Source organism: Amblyraja radiata, chromosome 30 (genome assembly GCF_010909765.2).
Source record: "Amblyraja radiata isolate CabotCenter1 chromosome 30, sAmbRad1.1.pri, whole genome shotgun sequence".
Classification (NCBI taxonomy): Eukaryota; Metazoa; Chordata; class Chondrichthyes; order Rajiformes; family Rajidae; genus Amblyraja; species Amblyraja radiata.
The window spans coordinates 26,776,397-26,789,822 of record NC_045985.1 but is presented as its reverse complement, the minus strand read 5'-3'; the positions used below and the strand labels follow the sequence as shown (position 1 = coordinate 26,789,822).

General features: G+C 44.8%; 1 long non-coding RNA gene across 1 annotated transcript; it reads right to left on the bottom strand.

Annotated features, from left to right (window-relative positions):
• Nucleotides 1–242: 242 nt before the first annotated feature.
• LOC116990006 lies at nucleotides 243–13,204 on the bottom strand. Its single transcript, XR_004416387.1, has 3 exons — nucleotides 13,091–13,204; nucleotides 3,974–3,978; nucleotides 243–253 (listed from the first exon to the last, which is right to left on the bottom strand). It is a non-coding gene; the product is annotated as an uncharacterized LOC116990006 (long non-coding RNA).
• Between the last annotated feature and the right edge of the window lie 222 nt (nucleotides 13,205–13,426).

The window sequence follows — 13,426 nt, the reverse complement described above, 5'->3', positions numbered from 1 at the left end:
GTGTTTTCTACTGTGAATGCCGATACAAAAAAGTTATTCAATTCTTCTGCCATTGCTGCGTTCACCAATATCACTTCTCTAGCATCATCTTCCAGCGGCCCAATGTCCACTCTTGCCCCTCTTATTCTTTATATATTTGGAGAACACTTGCTATCCTCTTTTGTGTCATTGGCTCCTTATCTTCGTATTTCATCTTTATCTCTCCATATTACCTTTTTAGTTACTTTGTTGTTTTAAGAAAAAAAAAACAATCCTCTAACTTCCCGCTAATCTTTGCAATTTTTTTTGTCTTCGCTTTTAATTTAGTGCTATATTTGACATCTTATCAGCCACGATCGCCCCATTCAGCTTCTAGCATATTTCTTCCTCTTTGGGCTGGAAAAGACCTGCACCTTCTGATACACTCCCAGAAATGTCTACATTCCTATTCCACATGGGTTTTTTGCTCGGATCCAATTCCGGTCAAATTTGGCCAGCTACGACCTCGTGTTCAGCTGTAATACCGTGTCTCATGTGTGACCTCATGTGCAGCTGTAATACCGATCCCTTCTTATTTCATCTTCTCCCTCTCAAGTTGCAGGTTGAATATTATCATATGATGGTAGCAACCTCCTAGTGGCTCCCTTATCAAATCCAGTTCATTACACAAATTCAGAGTTGCCTATTCTCTGTCTGCTCCAGTAAAAATCCATCCTCGAAAACAACATCTCGGGGCACTCAAAAAATGTGTAAGGAATAGTCATATGACGTTTCAGTTCGGGAACCTTCCACAGATACCTACTACAGTGTGATATATTTCAAATAGAAATCTTATTACTCTCTATACGTCGCCCGATCTGATGAAAAATTCTGGACATTCTGTGATGTTTTTGTCAAACATAATCAAACTATCAACATATGCCGGGTGTTTTTATTTTTGCTTTTGAACTATAATGAATCATCTGCTCATAATTATATTGAAACTAATGGTATTGTGATCACTGGACCCGAACTGTTCCCCAACGCATACCTCTGCCACCTGACCCGTCTCATTTCCTAACAGGAGGTCCAGCACCGCTCCTTCTCTAGTAGGTACTTCTATGTATTGTTGCAAAAACTATCCTGCACACATTTTACAAACTCCAACCCATCCAGCCCATTTACAGAATGTGTTTCCCAGTCTATGTGTGGAAAATTGAAATCTCCCACAATCACTACCTTGTGCTTACTACTAATATCTGCAATCTCCTTACATATTTGCTCTTCCAATTCTCGCTCCCCATTTGGCGGTCTATAATACACCCCTGTAAGTGTTGCTACACCTTTCCCTCTTCTCGGTTCCACCCAAATAGCCTCCCTAGATGAGCCCTCCAATCTATCCTGCCAAAGCACTGCTGTAATATCTTCCCTGACTAGCAATGCAACACCTCCACCTCTTGCCCCTCCAATCCTATCACACCTGAAGCAAAGAAATCCTGGAATATTTAGTTTCCAATCACAGCCCTCCTGCAACCATGTTTCACTGATCGCCACAACATCATATTTCCAGGTGTCTATCCAGACTCTAAGCTCATCCACCTTTCTTACAATGCTCCTAGCATTAAAATATGCACATTTAAGAAACCCCCCGTCTCTTCTTCTCTGTTTATTTCCTTTTTTTTCTTTCTCCTCTTGTGTCCGAGTGCTTCCCTTTTCTGCTTCCTGCCTCCCATTCTGTTTACTAGCTTTCTCTATTTGAGCCCCTCGCCCCAACCATTCTAGTTTAAAGTCTCCCCAGTGACCTTTGCAAATTTCCCCGCCAGGATATTGGTCCCCCTCGGGTTCAAGTGCAACCCATCCTTTCTGTACAGGTCCCACCTTCCCCAAAATAAGTCCCAATGATCCAGAAACTTGAATCCCTGCCCTCTGCACCAGTCTTTCAGCCACGCATTTATCCTCCACCTCGCTCCACTCCTACTCTCACTGTCGCGTGGTACAGACAGTAATCCTGAGATTGTTACCTTTTTGGTCCTTTTCCTTAACTCTCCTCCCAACTCCCTAAATCCTCCCTTCAGGACCTCTTCACTTTTTTTACCTATGTCATTTGTACCAATATGTACCACGACCTCAGGCTCCTCTCCCTCTGATTTCAGGATATCTTGGATGCGTTGAGACACGTCCGAGACCTTGGCACCAGGGAAGCAGACCACCATCCTGGTCTCCCGACTGCGTCCACAGAAACGCCTATACGACCCCCTAACAATAGAGTCCCCAATTACAATTTCCCTCTTCTTTTTCCCCCCTATCTTTCGGAGCAACAGGGCCGGTCTCTGTGCTGGAGGCCTGTCCGCTGTTGCTACCCCCGGGTAGGCTGTCACCCCCATCCGTACTCAAACAGGAGTACTTATTTGCAAGGTGTACCGACATTGGTGTACTCCCTCGTTCCTGCTTCTGCCCCTTGCCCTTCCTTAGCGTGACCCACATGTCTCTCTCCCGTGGTTTTGGAGTGACCACCTCCCTATAACTTCCCTCTATGACCTCGTCACTCTCCCTGACCAGACAGAGGTCATCGAGCTGCTGCTCCAGGAACCTAATACGGTCCCTTAGGAGCCCCATCTCTCGGCACCTGGTGCAGATGTGGACGTCTGGAGGGCCATCCGACACCATGACCTCCCACATCTGACATCCAGAACAGTACACTGCTCTGACTGTCATTCTCTTGCCTTACCCTGGATCTGATACCAGTATAATACAATAGAAACTGCTGGGAGAAATCAGCAGGTATCTGAAACAAACAGCTGCTCCCTCTTGCCCTTTAAACTGCACCTTTATTATATAAACAAAAAGCACTGTACCTTTAGCCCACGGTACCTTTACTAAAGCACTGTACCTTTAGCCCACTGTACCTTTAGCCCACTGTACCCTTAGCTCACTGTACCTTTACTAAAGCACTGTACCTTTAACCAGAAAGCAGAAATGCTAACCTGAGGTTGCACCCTCAGCTGCTTCCTCTAGTCCGCTTCCGCCAATCAGCGGCTTCCACCAGAACCCTCCCTATGGAGTGTGGAACGTTACAGATTTCAGTAAAAAAGCCCCGATTTAAGTACTCACCGCCCTGACCCTCCTCCACTCGCTCCAACGGTCCCGGGCCTCTGTGAAAACAAGCCCCGCGCTCGATTTAAGTACTCACCGCCGTGACCCTCCTCCACTGTCTCCAACGGTCCCGGGCCTCTGTGAAAACAAGCCCCGCGCCCGATTTAAGTACTCACCGCCCTGACCCTCCTCCACTGTCTCCAACGGTCCCGGGCTTCTGTGAAAACAAGCCCCGCGCCCGATTTCTGGATTTCCAACCCCTACAGTTTTTTGCTCCAATGAACCAAGTATCCATTCACTTTGCCTGGATTCAGTATCCAACAATGCAAAGGACTACAGGTGGAATGAGTTCAATCACAGAATATATAATTGTCAGACAAATATGGACAATAAAGTACTTACCGGCCAAGAATATTTTAAATATCCTGGAAGACATAAGAAGATTGTTTTAGTTTTAGTTTTTATTTGTGGAGATACAGCACAGAAACCGGCCCTTCGACCCACCGAGCCCGCACCGACCAGCGATCCCCGCACATTAACACTATCCTGCACACACTAGGGACAATTTACATTTAAACCAAGCTAATTATCTACAAAATTGTATGTCTTTGGAGTGTGTGAGGAAACCGAAGATCTCTGAGAAAACCCATGGAGGTCACGGGGTAAATGTACAAACTCCGTACAGACAGTTCCCGTAGTCAGGATCGAACCCGGGTCTCTGGTGCTGTAAGTCAGCAATATCGCTGCACCACCGTGCCGCATTTTATTACAACATTGCATTACAAAGATCTGTCAGAAACTTAAACAATGGTAAAAATGCATTTCCAATTGTATTGTGTAAAAACTGCGTTTTGATTTTCCACTGAGTCACAAGATTTGGACAGAATACATTAAATACCAAACTCATAATGCGAAATTCAACAGTATCTCTCTCATCAGAAGCCTGTTGATACATTGCATAGATGGGTTTATGTTAGTTTAGGTATACAACACGGAAACAGGCCCATTTCTACACAAAGCCCATGCTAATCATCGATCACCCATTTGCATCAGTTCTAAGTTATTCCACTTTCCCATCCACTCCATACACACTGATAGCAATTTTACAGAAGCCAGTAAACCTACAACCCCACAACCCGGAGAAAACCCACGTGGTCACAGAGAAAACATGCAAACTCTGCAAAGACAGTGCTCAAGCTCAAACAGAGAAAGGAAAATGGACAAGTACATCGGGTCAGGCAGCATCTGTGGCAAGAGCAACGCAGAGTTAATGTTTAGTTTAGTTTAGTTTAGTTTAGAGATACAGCGCGGAAACAGGCCCTTCAGCCCACTGAGTCTGCACCAACCACCAATCCCCCACACACTAACACTATCCTACTGGGGACAATTTACACTGCTACCAAACCAATCTTCAGATTAATAATGTTAATTCTGTTTCCTTCTTCACTGTTGTGGACCTGCTAAATATCAGCGACTGTTTATGTTTCTATTTTTGATTTTCTGCATTTACTTGTCAACCACAGCTTGCCTAGTGTGAAGGAAGCACATTTTTTTAAATTTTACACAGATGGGTACCTTGAACGTGCAGCCAGAGGTGGTGTATTAGTTTAGTTTAGAGTTACAATGCGGAAACAGGCCATTCGGCCCACAGAGTCTACGCCGACCAGCGATCCCCGCACATTAACACTCCCCTAAACACGAGGAACAATTTGCAATTTTACCAAGCCAATTAACCAACAAACTGTGCGTGAGGAAACTGAAGATCGCGGAGAAACCCACGCAGGTCACGGGGGAATGTACAAAGTCCGTACAGACAGCACCCGTCTTCAGGATGGAACCCGGGTCTCTGGCGCTGTGAGGCAGTCGTGCTGCCGCTGCGCCACCGTGTCGCCTTCGGTGGTGGTGCATGTCGATAAAATAGCAGCATTTACGTGGCGTTTAGATAGGCACATGGATATGCCGGGCATGGAGGGATATGCATCATGTACAGACTGAACAGATTAGTTTAACTTGGAATCAGTTAGGAGATAAGGAAGGTACATAGAAGAAATGAATGAAAGATATGCTAAAAGCAACGATGATCAAGGAAAGCTGGAGCCCACAATGGTCCATTGTTGACTGTGGGGTCGGTGATAATGCGTTAGCGGGAATGTTTATTGTTATTCTACATATCATCTATAAACAATGATTTAAAACTGTGCAAAACACAAAGTGCCTGAGGAATTCAGCAGATCATGCATCATATGAAAGGGCGAAAGGATACATGACGAATTGGGTCGGGACCTCCTCTAGACTGACTCAGACTTAATTGGTGTACACAGTGCTGTTATAACAGCAAGTCAAGCAACATGTTTGATGGTGCTCGACCTGCTGAGCTATTCTAGAAATTTGTATCCTCTTGTGGAAACCGGTATCAGTAATTTCTTGTTTCGAAGTGCGTTGGAGTATTAATGAATATGATCCAAGAGCCTGGAAAAGCTGCTAGATTGGTTTCGAGTTTAGAGATACAGCGCGGAAATAGGCCCTTCCGACCACTGAGTCCGCACCGACCAGCGATCCTCACACATTGTCACTGCCCTACACACACTAGGGACAATATACATTTCTACAAAGCTGCACGTCTTTGGAGTGTGGGAGGAAACCGAAGATCTCGGAGATAACCCACGCGGTCACGGGGAGTACGTACAAACTCCGTACAGACAGCACCCATAGTCGGGATCGAACCTGGGTCTCTGGCGCTGTAAATGATGTAAGGCGGCAACTATACCGCTGCGCTACCGTGCCACCCATTCTGGGACTGGTGCTGTAAGGCGGCACCTATACCACTGCACCACCGTGCCACACATTCTGGGACTGGTGCTGCCAATGTCCTGAATGTGGACTGATGGAGTTCTCTACTGTACATTGGGTTTTACAATCTGATGGTAATGGCATCGTGTTTCCTATGTAAACAATAGACAATACCTGCATAAATTCTGCATCTTCGAGACTCAGTTTTCCTTGCATGTCTGACATTGCTTGCTTAAGTGACGCATGCTGTTCGGAGATTTTCTTCAGATTTTCATCTTTTTGTTGCAAGATGGCATTTTCCTTTTGCTCCAGTTTTGTTTTCAGCTCTTTCTCTTCCTGGTGCAAAAACTGGTGCAGTTCTTTGAACTTAGATTCAACGTTCTTCTGCAGAGCCGCAGATTCTTTCTGATGGAAAAACAACAGGTGCATTTACCCAGTGCAAGGTGACAAGTGCATGAGTGGTGGAGCATAGAACAGAAAACAGTACAGCACAGGAACAGGCCCTGTGTTCCACAATGCCACAGCTAAACATCATGCTGGGTTAAAACTGAAAACACACACCTCAAGATTCAGGGAGTTTCTTCCAGTTGTTATCAGGCAATTAAACCATCCTCTCACTAACTAGAGAGCGGTTTTGACCAACCATCTACCTCATTGGCGACCTTTGAACTATCTTTAATCGGACATTACCTATCTTCTTATTTTAGAGATACAGCGTTGAAACTGGATCTTTACCCCATCAAGACTGTGACGACCAGTGATCACCCATACACTAGCTCTACCCCACACACAGCGGACAATTCACAGAAGCCATTTAACCTACAAACCTGCACGTCTTTGGAATGTGGGAGGAAACATCTTTAAGGTGAGAGGAGCAAGTTTAAAGGAGATGTGTGGTGCAAGTATTTTTATTTACGCCTAGGGTGGTGAGTGCTTGGAATGTGCTGTTGTAAGGGGGGGGGGGGGTGGTTGAGGCAGATACGTATGTGGCATTTAAGAGGCTGTTGGGTAGGCAAGTGAATGGTGGGATATGGATAATGTGCAGGCAGATAAGAGTTGGTCCTGTCATTATGTTTGGCAGACATTGTGGGCCAAAGGGGCTTATTCCTATGTCCCATGTTCTAGGATGGTGATGATTTGACACCGTGGTGCAGATTCAGTCTCCTTGTTTACAGAAGGCAGTGTTGAAAAGGATCATTAAATAGACTCATCATTTAAAGGAGTTGTATTATACGGGAAGTGAATAAGATTCAGAGTGGAGTTGTTGACAGGATATGATGTAGGAAGGAACTGCTGATGCTGGTTTAAACCAAAGATAGACACAAAACACATTTCCTTATCTCTGTATCTCCCTCTCCCCTGATTCAGTCTGAAGAAGGGTTTCGACCCGAAACGTCACCCATTCCTTCTATCCAGAGATGCTGCCTGTCCCACTGTGTTACTCCAGCATTTTATGTCTATCTTGTTGACAGGATACTTCCTCTGGTTGGGACAATCTAGAACAGGAAGTATAGATTTGGCCAATGGCTTTACCAACTGAAGGGAATGAAGAAAGAAATCTGAGGAATGAGCCTGAAGAAATGTCCTGATCCGAAACGTCGCCTATCCGTTTCCTCCACTGATGCTGCCTGATTCCCTGAGCTCCTCCAGCACTTTGTGTTTTGTTCAAGATTCCAGCATCTGCAGTTCCTTTTATCTCCAAGGCAAAGAGAAGGATTTTTGTCTCTTCAGACTGGAGAGATGTCATAGATGGTGTGATGTAATAGTGAGGTCAAAAGTTGTGATTAGAAGGGCGGGCAGGCTTGCTGGAGCACATGGAGACACAAGGAAATGCAGATGCTGGAATCTTGAGCCAAATACAAAGTGCTGTAGGAAATATACATCGCATGGGATCCAAGGAAAGAAAGCTGAATGGATAGAAAATTGGTTTCATGGAAGGAAGGAGAGGGTGATGATTGAATGTTGCTTTTCGGACTTGAGGCCTATGACTAGTGGTGTGCCTTGGGGTTCGGTGCTGGACCCATTGCTGTTTGTCATTTATAGCAAAGATATAGACGAGAACATACATGCAGAGGGGAAAGATTTAATAGGAACCCGAGGGGTAACTTTTTTACACAATGGGTGGTCGGTGTATGGAACGAGGTGCCTGAGAACGTATGTGAGGCAGGCACCAACGCAACGTTTAAGAAACATTTAGACAGGTACACGGATCAGATATGTTTAGAAGGATATGGTCCAAACACAGGCTGGTGGAACTAGTGTAGATGAGATATGTTGGTCCATGTGTGCAAGTTGGGCCGAAGGGCCTGTCTCCACGCTATATGACTCTATGAACTGATCGGTTCAGGAGCATCTGTAAAAGGAATGGTCAAACAGCCTGAAACATCCATTCCCTCCAGAGAAGCTGCCTGACCCACTGCATTACTCCAGCATTTTGTGTGTTTATGGAGCACTTGTCTGACTCCTGCTCCCTTCCCTACACGTCTCATGTTGTGTGGTTGGAGAAAACATCGGGCCTTTCAATGATGCACAAGAAGCTAAGGATGCTGGAACCTTCAGCAAAGGATCATTGTGATTTTTGGCGTTAAATCAGAGGAAACAATATATTACAACAGATCAAATATATAATGGAGTGAAAGGCACAAAATAAATATTTACCAGGTGCTAGATTGTGTCAATGTCCCACATGCATGTCATTGGACCTCAACACTAGTTTTTACATTCACTGTTTGGTTTCCCATCTCAACTTTGCTTTGGTGTGCGACCTTTAAACGGCTCTTCTTATCTTCAGTTTATTTACATCTTCCTCTTCTTCGTCCACACTTTTACAGATATCAACCATTTGTTCATTGAGTGACGCTATTTCTTTCTGTACCATTCCCTGGAACAGAGATAATCGCAAAAAAAGTCAAATAGGTCTCCTGAAAAAGACAACATTTTCAAAGTCTGTTGTCAATGATCTGGAAGATCAACCCCAATTATTGTTTGGCTCAGCTGGTGGAGCAGCCTCACAGCTCCAGCGATCCAGTTTCAACCTGGTCCACCAGGTTCGTCCACGTGGCGTTCCCCTTGTGTGGATTACACCCATTTGCTCGTAATTTCCCCCATGTCCCATAAAACAGGCAATCCGGCATGTTTCCAATTACTCTAACCAATTTCTACAGATGCATCCTAGAAAGCATCGGATAGAATGCATCGCAGCTTGGTTTGGCAACTGCTCTGCCCAAAACTGCAAGAAATTGCAGAAAGTTGCGATGTAGCCCAGTCCATCATAAAAACCAGCCTCCCCCTCATCGACTCCATCGATACCACACTTTCTCAGCAAAGCAGCCAACATAATCAAGGACTACTTCCTCCCCAGTCATTCTCACTTCTCGCCTGTTCCATCAGTCAGAAGATCCAAAATCTTGAAAGAGTGTATGACTTTCAGGAATAGCTTCTCTCCTGCTGTTATCAGGCTATTTAACAGACTCTTATAAGCTAGTGGTGTGGTCCCGATCACCCAATCTATCTTCTTGCAACGTTTACATTTTTAGAAAATCTGCACTTTCTCTCTAACTGCAGCACTATACTCAGCACTGTTTATTTTCCTCTTTGCACTACCTGGTATACTTGTTTATGGTTGATTGTACCCATAAATGGTATGACTTGCTTGGATAGGGGGCTGAGCAAATTTGTTCACTGTATCTCAGTACACTTGAGAATACAATACCAATACCAAAGGCAATTGTGTTGTGTTTGGTAGTTTAACAGGACACAGTAATTTGTCCCCAGCATTCAGGTGAGCGACTGAATCTGGGTAAAGCTGATGGTGGTAAAGTGGAAGGAATAGATTACAGGGAAAATTATTGGGAAATAAGGTTGCTCTCTATGCTGGCACAGACAGTGGGCTGAAATAGCCTTCACCTTTATCACAAGGATAAACAGAATTGGAATTTGGTCGTGGTTGTTACGTGTACTGAGATGCAGTGAAAAACTTTTGTTTGTGTTCCATGCAAACACATCAGGTAAAACATTACATGAATACAATCAAACAAGTAATAGCAATGAGAAAATACCAGAGTGCAGAATATGGTTCCCAGCAATGGAGCATAACAGTTCCATAGAAACAGTCCAATGTCAACCATGAGTTAAGTTGGGGAATTGGGACTGTACTCTAGCTTAAGGCAGGATCTTCCAGAAGTATGGTAAATATGACAGGGGAAGAAGCTGTTCCTGAGTCTCGCTTTACGGACTTTCAAGCTTCTGTAACTTCCGCCAGATCTGAGCGGGGAGTAGAGGGAATGACCAGGGTGGAAATGTCGTAGATTTTGTTGGCTGTTATCCCGTGGCAACGTAGATGGAGTGTCATAGTCATAGAATCTTGCAGCGTGGAAACAGACCGTTCAGCCCAGTTTGCCCTCACAAGCACTAGTCGCGCCTGCTTGCCTTTGACCCATATCCCTCTAAACCTGTCCTATCCATGTACCTGTCTAAATGTTTCTTAAACGTTGCGATAGTACCTGGATCAACGACCTCCTCTGGCAGCTCATTTCATACACCCACCACTCATTGTATGAATATTTACCTTATTAAATCTTTCCCCCTCAATTTAAACCTATGTCCTCTGGTTCTCGATACCACTACTCTGGTCAAGAGTCTCTGTGCATCTACCCGATCTATTCCTCTCATGATTGTATACACCTCTATCAGATCACCCCTCAACCTCCTCTGATGAAAGGAGTCTTAGCCTGCTCAGCCTCTCCCTAATGCTGAGGCCCTCGAGTCCTGCCAACAACTTCACAAATCTTCTCTGCACCCTTTCCAACTGTGTATGGTGGGGAATCTGGTCAGCGTGATGGCCTGCGTGGCATCCACAACTGCAATTTCTCATTGTTTCAGGCAGAGCTATTCCCAAACCAAGTAGCCATGCATCCTGAAATCCTGATTTCTGCAGTGCATCTGTAGAAGTTAGTAAGAGCCGTTGGAGACATGCTGGATTCCTGAGGAAGTAGAGGCATTGGTGTGTTGTGGCTGTAGCTTCAATGTACTTGGTCAAGGACAGAATTTCCATTCATAATTATAATAACAATTAATAAATGGGTGAAGAGAGATGGAAGGGGTAATCTAAGAATATAAGAAATTGGAGCAGATGTTGATAACATGGCTCCCTGTTTCCTTCACCTGAGCACCACCCACTTCACTTCCCGATTCTCAAGATCCTCGTCTCTCTTCGGGGCAAATTCTCTCTTGAATGTATTTAATGACATTTACACCACAACTCTTTGCAGTAGACGATTGCAAAGATTCGCCATCCTCAGTGGAGAAGTTTATCCTCTTCTCCATCTGACAAGAGGAACTGTTTATTCTTGAATAACGAGCCTGTTTTTAGATTTTAAATGGGAAAATGCAGCAAAGATTAAAAATACTTCTTCTTGGGACAATGAGTTTGCTGTGCGGGGTGAGATTGAGTAGACTAGGCCTGTGTAGTCGAGAGTTCGGGTGTATTGGAGGAGATCTCAGTGAAAAACAAAGTTCTTACAGGGCTCAGTGGACTGGATGCAGGGAGGATGTGTCCCCTGTCTGAGGGGTCTGGAGAACGGGCACCCTCTCAGAATGTGGGCTGCACCATGGAGGACAGAGATAAGGAGACAGTACTGCACGCAGAGACTGAGGAACATTTGGAATTCCCTGTACCGGTGGCTGTGGAGACTCAGTCATTCAGTGCTCTTGGAGACGAGAACCGTGGTTGTACATTACAGAGTGTGGCCCTTCGGCCCATCGCGTCCATGACCACCTTTCCCCAGCTATACCAATCGATTGGTCCACATTACATCAGTATTCTTCTACACCGTACCTGTTTAAATACCTCAAATATAGTGCTTATATCTCATGTCATCACCCATTCTGTCTAACACCCTATCATTCAACTTCTGCTTCGTTCCATGGTCCAAGCCAACCCTCCCTCCCTCACCCTTCTCTCAAAGATACTGGGGCAGATCATCTGGCCCCTCATTTATCCCCTCATTCACTATGATCATGGCGACTCCACCCTCTATTTCCTGTTTAATAACCTCAAATGACCACACCTCAATATCCTCTTGCTCCGATCTGCCTCCATATCTGAGTAGCTCGTTTCATTTCTCCATCCCTACCGCAAGCTCTCAATCCTTCTCACACTCCGCACTCATCCTCCCTGCCCCCCCCCCCCCACCTCACGAAATTCCCCTCTCTATTCGTGCATTAAAAACCCCTGGAGTGATGTATGGTGTCCATCCGGCCGAGCGGTCCCGGAGCCGCGCTGCCCGAGTCTCCCCCCGACCCTCGGGGACTCTCTGATTCTCTGCTTCTCCCCCAGTCTCCGTCACCCTTGATGCGGAAACAGCGCATCCGCAGCTCGAGGTGTCTGAGTATCGGAAGAGGGTGAGCCAGAACGGGAACTGGATACATCTCAGGGAAGACAACGGGAAGAGGTTTATGAGCAGTCCGTGTATACTGGGATCGGAGGGATTCACATCGGGGAGACATTACTGGGAGGCGGAGATGCGGGGTTTTTATGGCTGGACTATCGGAGTCGCCGCAGAGTCTGTGGAGAGGAAGGGATGGGTCAAACGGAGCCCGAAGGCTGGAGTCTGGAGCATCAGGCGATCTGGTGAACTGTTTGAAGCATTCACCTGCCCTGACACCAAGCTCCCCGTCCGTTCCATCCCCGACAGGGTGGGAGTTTGTCTCAGTTACGAGTTCGGGACAGTTTCATTTTACGACGCGGAACCCAAGTCCCATCTCCACACATTCAATGGGTATAAATTCACGGAGAAACGTTATCCTTTCTTCTGGGTTCGGTGTGGAAACTGGCTGAGAATCGAACTTTATGTACTAATACTGGGCAGTAAATATCGAAAATATGATTCACTTGCTGGACAATTCTGCCCAGCAGGTGGATTGGATTATAATAGAGAGAGAGGGGACTGCTCCCCTTGCAATATTGGACCGATCAATGAACTTGATTAACACAAATTATAATAAAAATCCAATTATATATAGTACAATTAGAACCTGGAAACAAATAAAAGATAACCTAAAATTAAGAAATCTATCTCTATTATCTCCAATAGCTAATACGCCGTCGTTTAAACCCTCTATTATAGATAAATCATTTACACAATGGGACAGAATAAGAATTGAAACGCTCGGAGATTTGTACGAAAATGGAAAATTATTATCATTCCACCAATTACAAATAAAATATAATCTGAGAAATAACCATTACTCTAAATATCTTCAAATAACTGACTACCTGAAAAAATATGCACAAGATTATTATTATAATATGCCACCAGATTTACTGGACGAAGCAATGAAGACAAAGGCTGGATCAGCAAACTTAATATCATACTTGTATAACATTATTTTAAATATAGAAATACCATCAACTGACGGTATTAGAAGAGACTGGGAACAAGAACTAGCTATAAAAATTTAAAAAGAGAGGTGGGATAAACATTTACTATATGTGCATAAATGCTCGATTAACGTTAGACACACTCTAATACAATTCAAAATCTTGCACAGATTATACTATTCAAAAACCAAAATAAGTAAACTT